Source organism: Pinus tabuliformis, chromosome 9 (assembly GCF_031772625.1).
Source record: "Pinus tabuliformis cultivar Carrire ecotype Pingquan chromosome 9, CPIR1, whole genome shotgun sequence".
In the NCBI taxonomy this organism is placed as follows: domain Eukaryota; kingdom Viridiplantae; phylum Streptophyta; class Pinopsida; order Pinales; family Pinaceae; genus Pinus; species Pinus tabuliformis.
The window spans coordinates 1,470,375,884-1,470,393,691 of NC_142307.1; positions in this window are offsets into that span (position 1 = coordinate 1,470,375,884).

A 17,808-nucleotide genomic window follows, 5' to 3' on the forward strand; every position below is an offset into this window, starting at 1 on the left:
TTAAATTATTATATGAAACAACTTCACTTTTTTTCCACTGGAAAAATCCGTAATTTTTATTAAGAAAATTACATATAGTAGATGCAAAAAGCATATGTACTATCAGTGCCTTTAATTCAGATACGCCACGCAGGGTGATCTGGTTTTGTACCAAAAGCATTATGTACAGTCAGTTAAACATCTAGTTGATATGACCGCGCAGGGTCTTTAGTATTCATTCTATATATCATAGAAGCAATAATAGCTATAAGACATCAGATTTCAAATCATTATGCGGTTCAAGGACTGTTGTTCCTTTGGTATCGCTGATCTATGTAAGGCCTGTGGTAATATCTGAATTCCTCAGAACCTTGCTGTTCCAGTATTATCCATTCACCTCTGGGTAGTATCATGGCCTCCTTGGATAATTGATCAGCGCTGCTGTTATGTTCCCTGTAAATGTGAGTACAAGAGATATGGGAAAATGCTACCTTGAAATTGTGTGCTTCATACAATATGTTGCTGAGTGTGTGGATATGACATATTGAAGATTGATTGAACCAGTTCACAATATTCAAAGAATCCCCAAATATGTTTAGATGAAGACACTGATGTCCCAAAGAGAAATGTAGAAGGTGACGCAAAGTCATAAGTTCAGTAAAAGTTGTTTGAACCCACTCCGAGCCCCATTTTGACTTTATATTTATGGTTTTCACTGATGTGTAGTATGAAGCCCCCCCCACAACCATTTTGGTTTGAGGCTCCGTCGAAGAAGGCCCAAGGGATGGTTCTGTCAATGATAGGGGGAGGATTTATACTCCGCACCCTAGAGGGAGTGGGTTCAGGTAGTTCTAGATAAGAGGAGATGATGCTGGCTTCTGTTCTAGACCAACATACAGTTTGGTTGTCAAAGATATATCTGTTGCGTGCCTTCCAGATATGCCAATAGGCCACCAAGGGTAGGTTCTGAAGCTTGGATCGAGAGTATCTGCTACTCTAGTCTTCCCAAGCGCTTTGTAAGTCCCCGCCATTCCAAGATCCAGCAAAACCGATAGACGAGGATAAGTTTAGCCATAGAAGTCTTATAGCTGTGCATTGCAGGAAGAGATGTACAATGGATTTCGAATCTGCTTTACACAGTATACACCATGATGGACCATATAGCGCTCTGTGGGTTAGATGCTCGCCTGTAGGTACAATATCCTTGAGAGCACACCAGAAAAATAGTCTGATGCGCGGTGGGGCAGCAAGCTTCCATATATCTCTCCACCATTTAATACTAATTTCGGGCTTTTTATGCTGAATAAGAGAGCAGTATCCAGTCTTCGGGGTGCATATGCCATTGTCAGCCAAACACCATACTAATTCATCAATCCCCTATTTTATTCTAATATGCGATTCAGATAATGCAGAAGTATATTCCAGCCACTCCTGTTTCCACTGAGGGGGAAGATCAAGCTGCGCAGCTGACTTCCATGCCTGTGAGAAAATATTGGTATTTTGATGGTCTGCGATATCTGCAAAAACTTTGATCTCCCGAGAATGAAGATGTCTAATGAGATATCTGCTTAGTGTATGCCTTCCCCCACTTCCAATCCAAGGGTCTTGTCCAATCCTACCGAGTGAACCATCATTGATTCTCCAAACCAGGCTGTCTCAAATGTTTGCGAGATAATGAATCAATGCCTTCCACACCGATGAGCAACCTCTTGTCTGCCATGTAGGTAATCTGATCCAGTCAAGTAAACTCTGAGGCCATATGTATTTGTGATATGAAATATGTGCCCAGAGGTTCTGACTTGTCATTAAAGACCAACCCATTTTTGCCGCGATAGCTTGTGCAAAAGAGGGAAGATCTTTGAGTCCCCAGCCACCCCATTTCTTCGGTAGTGCTATCTTTTGCCAACTTATCCAGGCAAATATTCTTTTGTCCTGATTGCCATTCCAGAGATATCTGTTACAGATCTGTTTTAAGCGCCCAAGAATGCTCCTTGGTATCCATGCCAGTGCCATCCAAAAGACTGGTGTGGCTTCCAAGACGGATTTTATAAGTATCAATCTACCAGCCCTGGACAAGTATCTGAGACTCCAAACAGTAAGTTTCTTTTCCAGCTTAGTAACCAGCCAAACCCAATCAGCAATTCTTTGGCATGTGGGTTTGAGCCAGTACCCTAAGTATTTGAGACCTCTGTCCAATGGATGTATGCAGTAGGGGAAAGCCTGCTGTGCTACTTGTGATTCTTGTACAGTAGTGCGAGCAAATGTGATAGAGGATTTAGAGTGATTTGCAATCATACCTGTAGCAGAGGTAAAGAGGCGAAGAATATTGAAAAAGTTTCTAGAATCCCGAATACTGCCATCCAATAGAATGAGCACATCATCCACGAATAGTAGATGAGTGAGGAAGCAATCATCTGAGATCCGCAGCCCACGAATGTCTCCGTTCCTTTTTGCCGATGCAATTAGCCTGCTTAATCCTTCCATAACAATGAGAAAGAGCAGAGGTGACAGTGGACAGCCTTGTCTCAGTCCTCGTTCCGAATGAAAGAATGGTGAGGCTGAGCCATTGATGAGAATGCTGAAGGATGGGGATGTAATGCAGGCCATAATCCAAGTGATGTAGCTGTGGGGGAATCCAAGGTGGATGAGCATCATCTTGATGTATAGCCAACTGACACGATCGAAAGCTTTAGATAGATCAATCTTGAGAATGATACTTTTGAGATGCTTTGTCCAGATTGAATGTATTGCTTCTTGTGCCGAACCAATAGCTTCATGAATCTGTCTAGAGTCCAGGAACGCAAATTGTTGAGGGGCAATATGTCTGGATAGAATCGGTCTGAGTCGGTTGGCTATGGTCTTGGATATGATTTTGTACAGGCAGTTGCATAAGGAGATAGGTCTATAATCATCAAAGGAAGATGGGGAGTCAGATTTTGGAATGAGCGCAATGAAGGTCGAGTTAATGGCATGATATAAAGACCCCGAGACCCTGCTTTCCTCCACAACCTTCAGCAAATCTTGTCCCAGAATATCATAGAATGCCAGGTAGAATTCTATGGTCCAGCCATCCGGACCTGGGCTCTTGTCTTTTTTGAACCATTTTAATATGCCTTCAAGTTCCCCAGAAGTAACTGGAGCATTAAGCTCCTCTGCATCATCCTCCTCAACAAATCTCGGAAAGTGTCTAGCTATATTGATGATGTCAGGGAGGTTTGATTCTCGGGGACTCTTATAGAGACCTCTGAAATGAGTTATCCCAAGATGAGCCAGCTTATTGAAGGAGTCAGCCATATCTCCTTCTGGCGTAGGTAATTTCCAAATAGTATTTGACACCTTTCTTCCTTTGGCATAACTGTGGAAAAATTTCGAGTTATCATCCCCTGCTTGTAACCAGATTGCTCTGCTCCTTAGTCTCAGGGATTCCTCTCGCTCCTTTAGAATATAAGCCTTCTGGTTTTCCAATTCAATCAGACGTCCCTTATCCTCTGCTGTTAAGAATCCCAGCCCTCGCTCATCAGTAAGAGTGCTCAATTCTGATTCAATATGTGTGAGATGAGATGTATCCCGGGCATGCTTTTCCTTAGCCCAGTTAATGGAGAGGTGTTTGATTTCTGAGAGATTTTTGCAAAACCCCCTAGCCAAAGATTCTTCTCCATTAATGGGGTGGGCAAGCCAGTAATCAGAGATCATCTTAATGTAGGTCGGGTCTCTCAGCCAGATGTGATTAAACTTGAAGGGGGCCTTTGGTTTTCTGCAAGGCCCTTGAATTTCTAAATATATAGGCAAATGATCCGATATGCCTCCCGATCCTACCCATTGCTTGTAATGGTGCAGCTGATGAAGGAGCGAATCTTTCATGATGAATCTGTCCAGTCTACGGGCCAACGCAACATCCCCCACCCTTCTATTTCTCCAAGTCGGAAGGAGTTTTTGCATGGGGATATCTACATAGCTTGTCTGCTCTAACAGGTTGGTCATATAATCTGTAATAGAGTCAATTTGTGCCGTCGATCCCCATGATTCTCTGAACCCTAGTGAGAAATTGAGATCACCACCGATGATAGTCTTATCCCCTTCCAATAGAGAGAGGTGTAAGAGTCTCTGCCAGAATTGCTCTCTGTGATTACACGGGCCATATACATTCACCATCCTGAGTTCCATGCCTAGGTCAGCCGAAAAGAAATCCAGACCCAAGTAACCAGTCCCTCCCCAAGTGGCATCGACCCTAATAGAGCGGGGGTTAGTTCCGATTGCCAGTCCTCCAGATCTACCGGCAGCATCTAGGGCTATAAATGACCAACCCGGAGTCAGAGCTTGAAAGGTTTTGGAGATCTGTTCAGCAGAGCAAAGAGTCTCTTGTAGCATAATAATATCAATAGATTCAGTCTCAATGAGACGCTTCAAGGCTAGTTTCTTAGGGGCACTAGCCAACCCTCTGCAATTATAAGATAAGCACTTCATGGAGGAACCCTACGCGGGGTTCGTCCTGCTCTAAGGACCCCATCGATGGTAGATTGCCGCCCAGATACAACCTCCGCCCCAGCTTTCATAATAGCTTTTGAGAGATCAGTTTTCCTACCCCTGGTAGGCAAGGGTCCGACCCCTGACCCAATGATACCAAGACCGGACTGGTGGACCGACGAGTCTGTGATATGAGATCGGGATCGAAGGAAGTATGAGTGAGGAGGAGAATCAGCAGAGGATGATCGGGGGGGGGGATGATGAGACAAGAGAGGGCAATGAGGGTCCAGTGGTAGCAATAATGGGCGGAGATGGTACATAGAGAGGAGACTGAGATGGCTGAATAGATGATACAACAAAATATTAATCTGATCAGAAAAGGAGAGAGAGGGATTAAGAGGAGTATCCGTGGCTGAAACCGATCCTGCGGCTGAGCGAGCCCTGGTCATCGGTGGCGTAGAGTGCCTGTGTTCGGGATCCACCACTGGTGAAGAAGCCACCGGAGACGGTCCAGCAGAGATGGGTCGCGATGTAATAGGAGAGGCGGTCCTGGAAGGGGCAGGAGTGTTCCTCGGAGAACCGTCTGATTTCCGAATGAGTGGGCATTCTTTGATAAGGTGCCCCACCTTGTGGCATCGCCTGCACCTGAACGGAACACCCTCATAGTCCAGTATCTGGGTCCTGTTATGTCTCCCCCACTGTAATGTAATCTTTTCCTCCAGCCCCTCCCGAGTATCTAAATGTACCAATATACGAGCGAGTGTCCTGCTTCTGGATTCCACAAATGTGCGATCATGATCTAAGTAGGTGCCTAGAGCATTACCGATCCTGATGAAAACTTCTTCGCACCAGTACTGTAATGGAAGACCTGGAAAACGTACCCAGATTGGTCCAGCTCTGATTTGTTCACGTTCAGGGTCGAATAGTGGGCTCCATCTCTTGAGGAGGACCGGGGCCATTTCGATATGCCAATACCTAGCCAGAACTAGATTCGTGTAGCTTTCTTCAGAAAAATGGAGAGAGAACCATCCCCTTGGTAGAACATGTACTTCTGGCAGATCAATAAGCATTCCTCCCCAAATCTCATTCACCCATTGCGACAGCCGTTTAGCTGAATATGCCCTGCCCCGGACATGCCCTACCAGCACAGTACTGGCCATAATTGCAAAATCTCCTAAAATCGAATCCTCTCCAAATCGGATGGTGATGTCTCTTGTAGTAGCCTTAATGCACTTCGACTTCTTCTTGCAAGTACGGGGTGCAGACGGATGGTCGAACAGAGGGTTTGGTACTCCTTCCTGAGGGAAGGGCTTGACCGGCTTAACCTTGACCGCAGGGGATTCGAAGCACCCTGAAGGGCGAGATCCCGCACAGGGAGTGTGCGACGGGGCCGGATCCGGGGGGTTATCAGACGGATCAAGGAAAAAAGATGGTGATAGAGGGTCGAAAGAGGGTGGAGGGGCCTCCAAAGCGGGAGAGTCACAAGGAGGACCGGAAAAGGGCGGAACCGAGCCGTGCCGGGGGAGTGAAACAACGGGCGAAGGATGATCAGATACCGGGCCAGTTGTCGGCGAAGGCGGTGCAGACGGAGAACCAGTTACAAAGCTAGGATTTTGGAATATAACCCTATCCGGAAACGGTTCATCCGAATAGTCCACTGCATCTGTCTCCATATTGTCGGCCATATTTTCCACAGGTCGAGAAGCGAAAGCGACGGGTGTCAGCGACGGTGAGGAGTACAGGGAGCTATGCGCAGAACCGAGACGGGCTTCAGAAAAGAGGTCAGAAGCCCTAGACTAACCTTGACCTTCACGAGCGCGACCCTCCATCGCAGAGCCATCATATACATCTTCGAAACAACTTCACTTATTTCATTGTTGTTCGTGCAAATTTATCCATCCTTGAAAAGTGAAATTATATTTGTAAACCAAACTCCCACTCCTAACTGAGGTTAGGATGACCTATCTACTAGGATTAAATGAAGTAGAATATCATGACAATATAAATGATATGCTCATGATAGTGTCATCGATTTCATCATCAATTCTCCAATTGCTCCAACTCTCCCCATTGTTTGACTATGGATTCCTCTGCAAGAAATTAGGGATTAGCATAAAGCATAGTTTGATATAAAGAAAATATCTTGTACCAAACACACACTAGTTTTACATTATGAAAATATAGTAGCTTTTCGTGGATCCAATGTCACTAATCCATGTACCTTGTGTGAAAATTATGAATATAGGCTTCAAAATAATTATGTTCATACTTTCAAACTAAGTAAAATGATGTACGAGAAAACATATGCCTACAACGTCTTGATATTTATTTTCAAAAACACAGAAGTAGGAGGAAAAAGAAAGATTCTTTCCAAAAATAAAATTTGGGAAGCTATCCAAGCTTAGTAAAAACTCAAAATTATTGTACCACATTACTAGTTTGAGTGATTTAAAACATATATTTGAACACAACATTCCCTTTAGCAGAAGCCTAAAACATCTCAAATGCCATGGATGGAAGATAGAGTCACTCAGTGAATAATAGGCCTAAAAGAAAGTAAGCCTTAGAATAATCCTTGATGAAAATAAGAATATAAACAAAAACTTGCTATAGTGTAGGTTAGAAGTCATCGATGGTCAAATAAATTTCATTTTTTTATGTCATCAAAGTCAAATCAATGTTGAAGCAACACTATCAAAGGTTTAATAGAAAGTTTAGTTGTTTGAGTAAGTGCAAGTGTTTATTTCCATTGCCAAAACATGCTTTAGGATATGAAGCATGCCCAAAATGCCATATGGCATTTCACCTCTCATTTCGATATCATGAAATGCTAGGTGAAATGTTTCCTATGCATTTCTTGGTGTTTCAAGTGGTTGAAATGAACATTATGTTTTCTACCATAAAGCATGGACCCTAAGTATCAAAGGAAAGGAAAAAGGACAAAGAAGCATTCCATAGATATTTGGAAATATGGTAATAATATTAAGGATCTGAATACAATCATACCATTCAAGGATATAGATAACAGTACAGGATTACCTGCCCACAAGCCCAATGGCAACTACCTAATATGTATAAAATGACATAGAATCCCTTATGAGGTTCTTGACTCTTCAAAGTATTCCACTCTCTTCAAAAGGTATGATTGTAGTTGTGCACATGATTGCAGCTTGTAAGGAATTCACACAACAAAATAAAACTTCCTTTGCACAGGTATTTTGTGCGTATTTGAAAAATCATATCCACACTACATCAAATGTGTTAGATTCTATTGTGGGGAAAAATTTATTAACTATAGAAAATGGATTGAACCAGAAAGTATTTTGGTGCTTGTTTGTGGTACAATAATTTTTGTCTTTTCTAGATGATTCTACTAGAGAGAATAAATGGTTGACAACATTAATGGCATAGATTGGAAATGATAGCAAGGATGTGCTTCTAGATATTAGGATGATACATCAATAAATTCTATGGCAAGTTGCACTTAATAAGGATTCAAAAGCAGTGGATAACAAAGATGATGGAAATGTTTCTAGCAATGCCAAAACTGATTTGGATGCACATGCAAGTGACAATGATGATCATTTACCAACCTCTGTTGCATTATGTGAATCTTGTTTTGAATCAGTCTAGGCAGTCATCTATTTGGAATGTTGAACCTCAACTTTTTTATCTCATAGATTTATTTCAAGATATTTTTCACCTTGGATGTGTTCAATGAAGGTTGAAAAATGATTCCTCTGCTAGAGGATGACAAGCCTATGCTCGTCAAGCATAGTCTTCTCTCTCTGATAAAGCCCCTCCAGAAGAACAATCTTCTTATTTCTTGTAGAGAAACTGAAACATTGTAATTTGGATCCTGGAATAATAGCATAATGTGCCCGACATCTCATGTTTTTCCTCTAATTTCACATGAAAGCAATGTAGCTTGTGAAGTTGTCGTTGAAAATGCTCTTTTTAGTGTTTTGTTGGATACCTTGTCTAGATTTTTCCTGCAAGCATCAAAAAGTAAGAGCCTTGCAGATTTTAAGTATCTGACATCGATGCTACTAGTTGATAATTTGATATACTTGAAGCCAACCAAAAAATAATTATTCTACTATTATAAATTCTAAGCAGTCCAAGAAAAAAGATGGTGACGGTGAGAATCTTGAGAACTGGGAATATAATCAATAAAATCATATCTAGCACATGTTGAATGTTCCTGATGGGTACATAACTATTAGGAGTAGCAAAAAAAATCTATTGATATTATTTGTAACTTTATTAGAAGAATCTACCCTAAACTTCAGTAAAAGCTCTTCTCCAATTATGAGAAAGGCCTACAAAGGTGCATACCATAGAATTGCATTTCCTTGATAAAGGTGAATTGATGGCTTTGCTGAGCTTTCCTACTAGTGACCTATTTTAAGGGTTTGACAGTGCTGCATTAACCATCACTCGACATATTCTTGACGGTCCTCATATGCTTCATGCAGCTATATAATTATACATTCGACAAAGTATTGTAGTGGCTTTAAATCGAAATATAAGTGGAAGCGTGAGTCCTTGTACTTTTCTCTCAAACATGGCTCCTATTATCTCCCAAGATCCTCCTGTTTTCATGCTTGCTACAAAATCAATTTATCAGGTTGAAATGATTAGAAAAAGGACCTTATATAATTTTTTCAAGAGATTAGGAGAAGGAAAAAGGGAAAGCGAAGGATAATATTTTAGAGAAAGATAAGCTGAGAAGTGGACATAAGTGTATGCAAAGTGAAAACAACCTCGCTGGCAACTTGGGTAATGCATCCATACAAATTTATGATGTTAGAGAGAAAATTAAAGGACAAAAGAGGCCAACACATAAATTTGCAAGTGTAACTGAATAGATCTTGGATTGAGTTACTCAATATTTACCCCTATGATGAATGACCTTAGAAGGAAATTTAAATATTCTTGTTCTGTTATAGATATGGATTTTGATGAGATTCCATCAGAGGAGAAAGAAAAGGCTATTGCTGGTAGAGATAACTTGGAAATGGATGGAAAAGCTTCATTTACTTTAGAAAGAGCAGATTTTATTTTGAACCTACTAATTGAAACAATTCTGATGTATGCATCAGCAATAAATATTATTCTTTGTCATGATGCTGAAATCAACCATCTTAGAGGCTCTACAAGAAGGAGATAATGGAATGGGCCACAATGGACCTTTATACCATTTTCTTCATAGGTTTCTTCCTTATTCTAGGATGAACATAAAAGAAAGGAAGGAAGATAATGAATGGAGGAAAAAATTCTCAAGTAAGGTTAGATATTTTTGGAAATATGCATTTGTTGAGCTAAGGATGAAAACCATTATTTGTAGATATTGTTAGTTCACTCAATGCTTCTGTCTGTATTCATGCAGATGGCTACAAACCTCTAGAATGCCAAATGAATGCATTAATAATTGATAAATGATGTTCTTGCAATGCACTCACCTTCAAGGTCAAACATTTCAAAAAAAGTGTTAAAAGCATGAATTGATGTTGGAGTGATTTAGGCCTTGTCCTGTACAATTGAGAATCTAGATTTAGATCATAATTTGTGTGTTAAGATTGCAAATGAAATTGTGAAGACCTTATATCCCTTAACTATTAAATCGATATAAGGCCATGAATATGCTCAACACAAAAATAAAAGTCCTGGAGCTTTGGGCTCCATTGTGCATCAACACTAGAATGAAAGATAAAATGAAGAAACATAATAAGAAGATGCAATTTCTCATTCTCAGAAATAGAGTCTAGCCAAATGGAATTTTCCCATGATGTAATGGCATCTATCCGAAGTGTTGAATATTTGAGAATAGAGTTTGAAGAAGAGTTTAAAATTTATGAATGAGGGTGTTGAGTAAGATGTTGGTGCGGTTGCAAGCTTTAGCATTGAACATGGTGGGAAATATAGTTTAGTAGACAAGGATGAAGAAGCGGAGATGATTGGGGATGGTGGAGAATAAGCTGCAAAAGACCAGGATGAAGAGGAAGAGGACAAGGAATTACATGAGGATGCTATTCATCACTTGTCACATTTAGATTCTAACCATGTTGATGATGATGTTAATGATCTTGGTGAGGATTTAAAATATTCTATTGATAGCATTGGCAAGGGTCATGTCTAGCCACAAATACTCTCTAAGAAAAAATTGTTGGAAACAGAAAAGTTCTTCCCTCTAATCAAGGGGAGGTACACTGTATAGAACATACCTTTGGTCCAGTTGGGAAACTGGGTAAGGTTGTCAAAGAGATGGTTTTTTATGCACCAACAAAAATGGTTTGTGTTTTAGGAAAGAGGATAGAAGAAGGCTAAATGCATCCATGATGAGTAAAGATGATCCTGAGCTACAAGTTCAAACACATTGAAAACTTATAACTTTGAAGGTGAGGATTCAGAAGATTTAAAATATTATTGGCAAGGGTATTATCTATACACACATGCCCTCTCAACAAAATGTTTCAAGAAAGTGAAAGGCATTCCTTCAAATCAAGGGGTGGAACACTATATAGAATATATCATTAGTCCAGTTGGGAAATTGGATGAAGCAGTCAAAGAGATGGCTTCTAATGCACCAATAGAAATGGCTTATGTTTCAGGAAAAATGATAGAATATGGGACAAATGCATCCAATATTATGATGAGAAACAAGTTCAACTGGGTGAAAACATGTACTTTTGAAGGAGACGGTAAGTTAGCTAGTGATACAAGAATAGACAAAGCTTAGGCTTAAGGAGGAGCTGAGTACTATATTTCCTAGTCTTTAGGACACAAGCTTGCATGATATTCATGGAAATCATGTTACAATAATGATGAAGGGATCTTGAAGAGGCAAGGAATCTACCAACACTTGAGTAATAAACATGAAGAATTTATTAATTACTACTGCAAACAGAAAAGTGGTAACAACTAGTAGTTAAAGTACACAACTAGGGATTTCAACAAAGTAGGCTAGAATAATATTTTCATCTACAATTTGTCTTTAATGTATATATTATCCAATGCATTCCATGTATAGTAGCATTTTTTTCTATTTCCTTGAATCTTTTCGTATTCATGATCTCATCTATGATCATTATATTTCATAGCAAGAACTCACTGGATAATGTTTGTTCCTCAACATAATAGTAACTCATAGAATTACACAGTCATGAACAGTTACTATTCAGCGTTGGACATGGTTCCAGACTAAAAATCCACTTATTATCCAATGTTCCAACTACTCTTAGAAGTGGGTTACCTGATGCATGGATTCACAAGAATATATGAGTACAATTCAAAATACGATTAAATAGAATCTCGACTTTGTGGGACATGAGGTAACTTGTTTTAAATAGGTGGATGGAAAAAGTACTTTAAAATAAATGTTTTGTTTTAAAAAATATAGCACAACTTTGGTTAGGTAACCATACTACTTCAGTTGTGAACAATGGACAAAGTAATAGTTTATTTCAATGGACAAAGTAACTCAGCTTTGTTGCAACAGGTAAATGACCAAGCCAGGCAGACATCTGGGAAGAAATATTATTTTCCCTCTGCACTAGTGTTGCGTCTAATGGGGCAAAGCGTATCAATTCCAGATACGTGCACATATAAAGAACATGGCAGCTGAGAACAGAGACAACATATATTTCTCTAATTTACCCTAGGGATCTTCACAAAAGCATGTTAGTTGGTTTCATCTAGCAACCTGTGTCTCATCTAGGTTGATGGATAAGTATCAACATGGATAATTTAGTGGCACTAAAATAATGTTTAGAGGTTCACAACCCATTGAAGGTAGCACACATATGCAACCAATTTATCTATCTACAGTGATTTCTTCCAAGAATAAAAAACGAGCTAATTTTTGTTCTTATGTGGGTTGATGACCTCTGATAGGGGATTAAAGCAAGATCGATGACTAACTCTCAACTCGCGCACACGTTGTATGGCTTATTATCAAACATGTGATAAATATGAAGTATTTTGTATTTCTCCTGGAGAAATATCCCGATCCCATCTTCCCTTCGTTCTTTTGAACGTGAAAGAAGAATCTTTCTTCTTTCGTATCGATCCTTTGTCGATTCACTCATGGGCGATAATTATTGTTTTTCCCTATTAGATTTTAGTTTTCAACTAACACAGTTTTGTATATTGGTTCGGTAGATCCCACGTTATTCGAGTTGTAACGAATGGCCATAACCATTAAAATGGTTCGGTGTAAATGGTTTAGATCGAGATCTATCTCGATATTTATTGTATGTTTTATCTTGTTACTAAGATCTTGTCCATTTGAACAACTCTGGGTAGGGTATTTGATTGGAGAGTCGTTGTTTAAAATGATCAAGGATAATTTCGGTTAAAACTATGCCTCTTGTTCCAAAGTTCATTCCTTCTGTGCATCTTGTATCAAATAGGCTCTCTGGTGTTAGGATATTCTGACACATAGGAAATAGTTAAGTATAACTTGGTCTAGTTTAGAGTTAGGTAAATTGTGTTTCTTTACTATATAGATTTTTAACTTACAATCCAATGGTCATGATATGTTCTAGACATGAAGTGATCCGACAGTTCATTCTCTCCTCGGTATTACGACACTTGATCCGTGGCTTAACACCCAATTGGTCCATGATCTCCATTTAAATAGAATGGAGGGTCATTAGTAGGGTAACCATTCATGAGAGAAGCTTATGTAAATTTTCATTCTTTTATTAATAAATTTCCTGAAGTGGCCGCGTTGGCTTAGGCCGTGGACTATTTTCCTCTTTGAGGGTTTTAACCACGTCAAGAATACTAGTGTATTGAACTGTGAGCTATTTGTGAGAGGTTTCCTTTGGTGTTCTATCTAAGGAACTTACCCTATAAATTCCTACATGGTATCAGAGCTATTTGAGGGCCGCATCCGTTGGTGATCCAAATCGGAAGTCGGTAGAATTGCATCCGACTATCGTTTCCTAGATCTACTATTTCTGACTACTTTTGGGCCAAGAGGACTGCTCTATTGTGTTAGGAGCATCTGTTCCAGTAAGGAACCCCTTTCGTTTCACGCGAAAAGGTTTCCAGTAGCCCTAGCTACATCATTTTTAAGATTTGGAGGTATACAATATTTATTTGTAGTTCTAGCTATTTATCTCTCTATTTATTTCGGTTTATTTATCTCTCTGTTTTTTATTACCGAATATATACCTTTGATTTATGCGTATGCTCTTTGCCCCACGACTCCGTGTGATCTAGGAAAATTAGAAATAGAAAGGAAGGATTTTTCTCATGCGTATGCTCTTTTCTACCGTGCCTTAGTGTGATCTCGAAAAATCAGAAACATAGAGGAAAATATTTAGTTTCCGGCAAAAGCTAACTTCAAGCCATAAGGTTTGGTTTTTTTTTTTGCATGTCCATTTTGGGTTGTGTGGCTTTTTTTTTGTAGGCAAAAAGGGTTTTTTCAAGTAAGCACACACCCCAAAGCTTCAGTGACTAAAAAAAAACCCCTTCCTCTTTTCCAAAAATTACTAACCTTTTAAACTAGATCATTGGTCCAAAGTAAATTTATGAGAATAGAGGTCTTGGGTTCAAGTCTTTCTTTTTGTTGAGTTACCTTTTCAAAAAGCACATGTAACTTATGTTTTAAAGTCACTTTATGTAAAAGTGTTCTCACCTATTATAAAAGGTGGGTCACTTATAATTCTAAAGTCTCCTTCTCTTTTATTTAAGTTACAATTTAGTTGGTAGCTCACAAAGTACCATTGTAAAAGTGACTTTCACTTATTTATAAAAGTGAGTCACATTTTTTTTTTTTTTAAAGTGAGCTAATTAGATTAAGTTTGGAAGGGGGGGATTTTTTTTAAAAATATAACATTATCATTCATTTCCAGACATTCACACACTTCATCAGCATCTTCAACAACTTTTCTCTAAAAAGCCATAACTTATTCATCCGAAAGCCATTTTGAGAGCCATTTTTTTTTTAATCAACCTAATTGTTTGAGATCTTTCCATTGGAACACTTAGTTTCAACATCTATAGCTTCAGGGTTTGTTAAAATGGAAATTCCATGCCAAGTTATTATTGACAGCACCAACTACTTCCAAGGGTGGTCCTACATTGTGGATTTACTTAGAAGTAAAGGTCTTTATAGAATAGCCTCAGGCCAAGAAACTAAACCTAAATATGAATATAAGGTAGTCAAAGGGGAAAATAGACAAGATCAAGCACATGGGTTGATAAGGATGTCTATTTCTCTAGAACTTAGATTCCATATTGCAGAACTTGATACCCCTAATGAAGCAATGAAACAAATCACTAAATTTTTTGGAATTAAAAATGAAATTAGAGCCCATCAACTTGAAAATGAGTTGCTTATGTTGGACCCCAATAATTTTTCTTCCATTGAAGATTTTTTTTCCAAGTTCAAGACCCTTAGACTTCTCTTGGAAGGTTTTAAGGTTAAGAAAGAAGATGGTAGCCTTATCTATTCCATTCTTACTAAGTTGGGACCAGCCTACTCTGTGTTTGTTTCCACCTTCCATTCTACTAGAGAAGCATTTATTTCTCAAGGACAAGACTACAAGTCCCCCTCTTTTGATGCCTTTTGTGATTCTTTAATAAGAGAACAAGAAAAACTCTTACATCTTGGTCTTCTTAATCTTGGAAACTCTTCTAAGAAAGCCTTAGCCGCCCAACAACAACCAAATTCAAAGAATCCTAAGAAGAAGTATCCTAAAAAGAATGGTCCTAAACCAAACAAGGGTCCTAAGCAATTTTAGTCTCAAAATGAAAAATCATTTCAACAAAATGATAAGGAAAATAAAAACAAAGGGAAGAAGACTGATAGACATTGCAACTTTTGTAATCGAGATGGCCACTTAGAATCCAAATGCTTTAAGAAGATGGAAGCCTTGGAAGCAACAATGAAGAAGCATAACATCCATTTGGAGCACTCTTCAACTTCAACTTCATCTTCAGGAATAACACTTTCTGCATGTGGTTGTCAAGCATCTCGGTCTGGTTATGCACTAAATGTATCTTCTTCTTCTCATTCTCATGAGTGACTCATTGATTCTGGAGCTTCTTATCACATGGAAAAAAACAAAGCCATGTTTTCTTCTTTAAATGATTGAAACACCAAAAATATATGTTGGTGATGATAGATCTCTTAGTGTTGTAGGGACTGGAACTATTCATCTATACAATGGTCAATTTAATGATGTATTATGTGTTCCAACCTTATCCTGCAACCTTCTATCTGTATATCAGATAAATCATTCAGGTGAAGGTAAAATCATTGAATTTTCACCTCATGATGTTGTAATTAAGGATCTAAGAGATCCTAGACAAATTTTAGCTACTGACATTGCTGATGATTCTACAAGGTTATATAAGTTTAACAAATTTGGGTCATCAACACTTCCCTTGGTATTTGTTGCTCATAATGATGAAGTGAGCAAACTTTGGCATGAGCGATTTGGTCACTTAAACTATCGCTCCCTTCAAAATCTATGTAAAGAAAATAAGGTGACATGTCTCCCTATGGTATCTTGCAGAGATGGTGTTTGTTTTGGATGTGTACTCGGAAAACATCATCGGGATAGTTTTGAAAAATGTGCCTCTTGGCACGCCTCAACCCCTTTACAACTTGTGCATAATGATTTATGTGGTCCACTTCCAGTTGTTTCATTCTTTGACTACAAGTATTTCTTAACTTTCATTGATGATTTCTCTAGATGCACTTGAGTATACTTCTTAAAACTCAAGAGTGAAGTCTTTAACATGTTCTTGGCCTTTAAGGCCTTTGTTGAGAAACAATCTGGACATCAAATTCTTAAGCTAAGATCAGATAATGGTAGAGAATATGTTAACAACAAATTCATCAACTTTTTCACTAAGCATCGAATTCAAATGCAACATATTGTTCCATATACTCCACAACAAAATGGTGTAGCTAAAAGGAAGAATCACACCTTAAAGGAAATTTATAATTGTATGCTTCAATCTAAAGGACTTAGTCTTAATTTTTGGGTAGAAGCAATTAACTATGCAAATTACATAGTAAATCACACTCCTACAAAGGTTTTAAATAATATCACTCCAGAACAAGCATGGAGCTCAATTAAACCAGATGTAAGTCACTTCCATGTTTTTGGAAGTGAAGCATGGGACCATATTCCAAATGAGAAACATAAAGCTTTAGAACCTAAGAGTGAAAGATGTATTTTTGTTGGATATTTTAAATATGTTAAAGGATATAGAATTATTCCACTTAAGTCCAAAAATGTTATCATTAGAAGAGATGTAAAGTTTGCTGAAAATATATCGGCCTACGAGCCTAGTTCAATGGATGTGACACCTCTCTATTCTTTCTACTTCTGAAAATATTTCTTCTTCAGATAATTATAGCAAGGATGAAAATTCTCCCCCAACTTCTCAGGATCCTCCTTCAGCTCCTCAGCTTCCAAAATGGGTCCATGCTACTCGGGATGCAGCAGGTGCTCTTGTAGGTGATCCTACAGATCAACGATGTACACGTCTCAGTTCGATAAAGCCTCTTCTTTACTGGCTCAAGCTTCAGCGAATTATGATCCTGACACCTTTGCAGAAGCTTCAAGCCATCCAGATTGGGACATAACTATGAATGAAGAATATCATTCATTATTGGCAAATGATACATGGGATCTTGTTCCTCTTCCAAAGGGAAGAAAACTTGTTAGATGTAAATGGGTCTACAGAACCAAGTTTGAATGAGATGGAAAAGTTGATAAACATAAAGCTCGTCTTGTTGCTAAGGGCTTTTCACAAGTTGAAGGCATCGACTATACTGAAACCTTCTCCCCTGTTGCCAAAATGAACTCTATCCACCTTGTTATTTCCCTTGCTACCTCTTTCATATGGGAAGTCCATCAGATGGATGTTAAATCTGCCTTCTTGCATGGGGACTTTCATGAAGAAATATATATGGAACAACCTATAGGATTTATACAAACAGACTCCAGCCTTGTATGTCAGCTTAAGAAATCCCTTTATGGTCTCAAGCAGGCCCCTCGGGCTTGGTATGCCAAAATGGATAGCTTTATTTTTGATAATGGCTTTTCTAGGTCTCATTCTAACAATACTGTCTACACCAAGAAAGTGAGTAAGTCTCTTATCATTCTTGTTCTTTATGTTGATGATCTTATCCTTACTGGTAGTGGTCCCAACCTTATAAACCATGTGAAGTCCAGCCTTAAAAAGAAGTTTGAAATGACAAACTTAGGACACTTGCATTATTTTCTTGGTCTTCAATTCTTGCAATCCAAGGAAGGTATTTCCCTTTCCCAGTCCAAGTATACCGGTGATCTTCTACACCACTTTCACATGGAAGACTATAATCAAACCCCT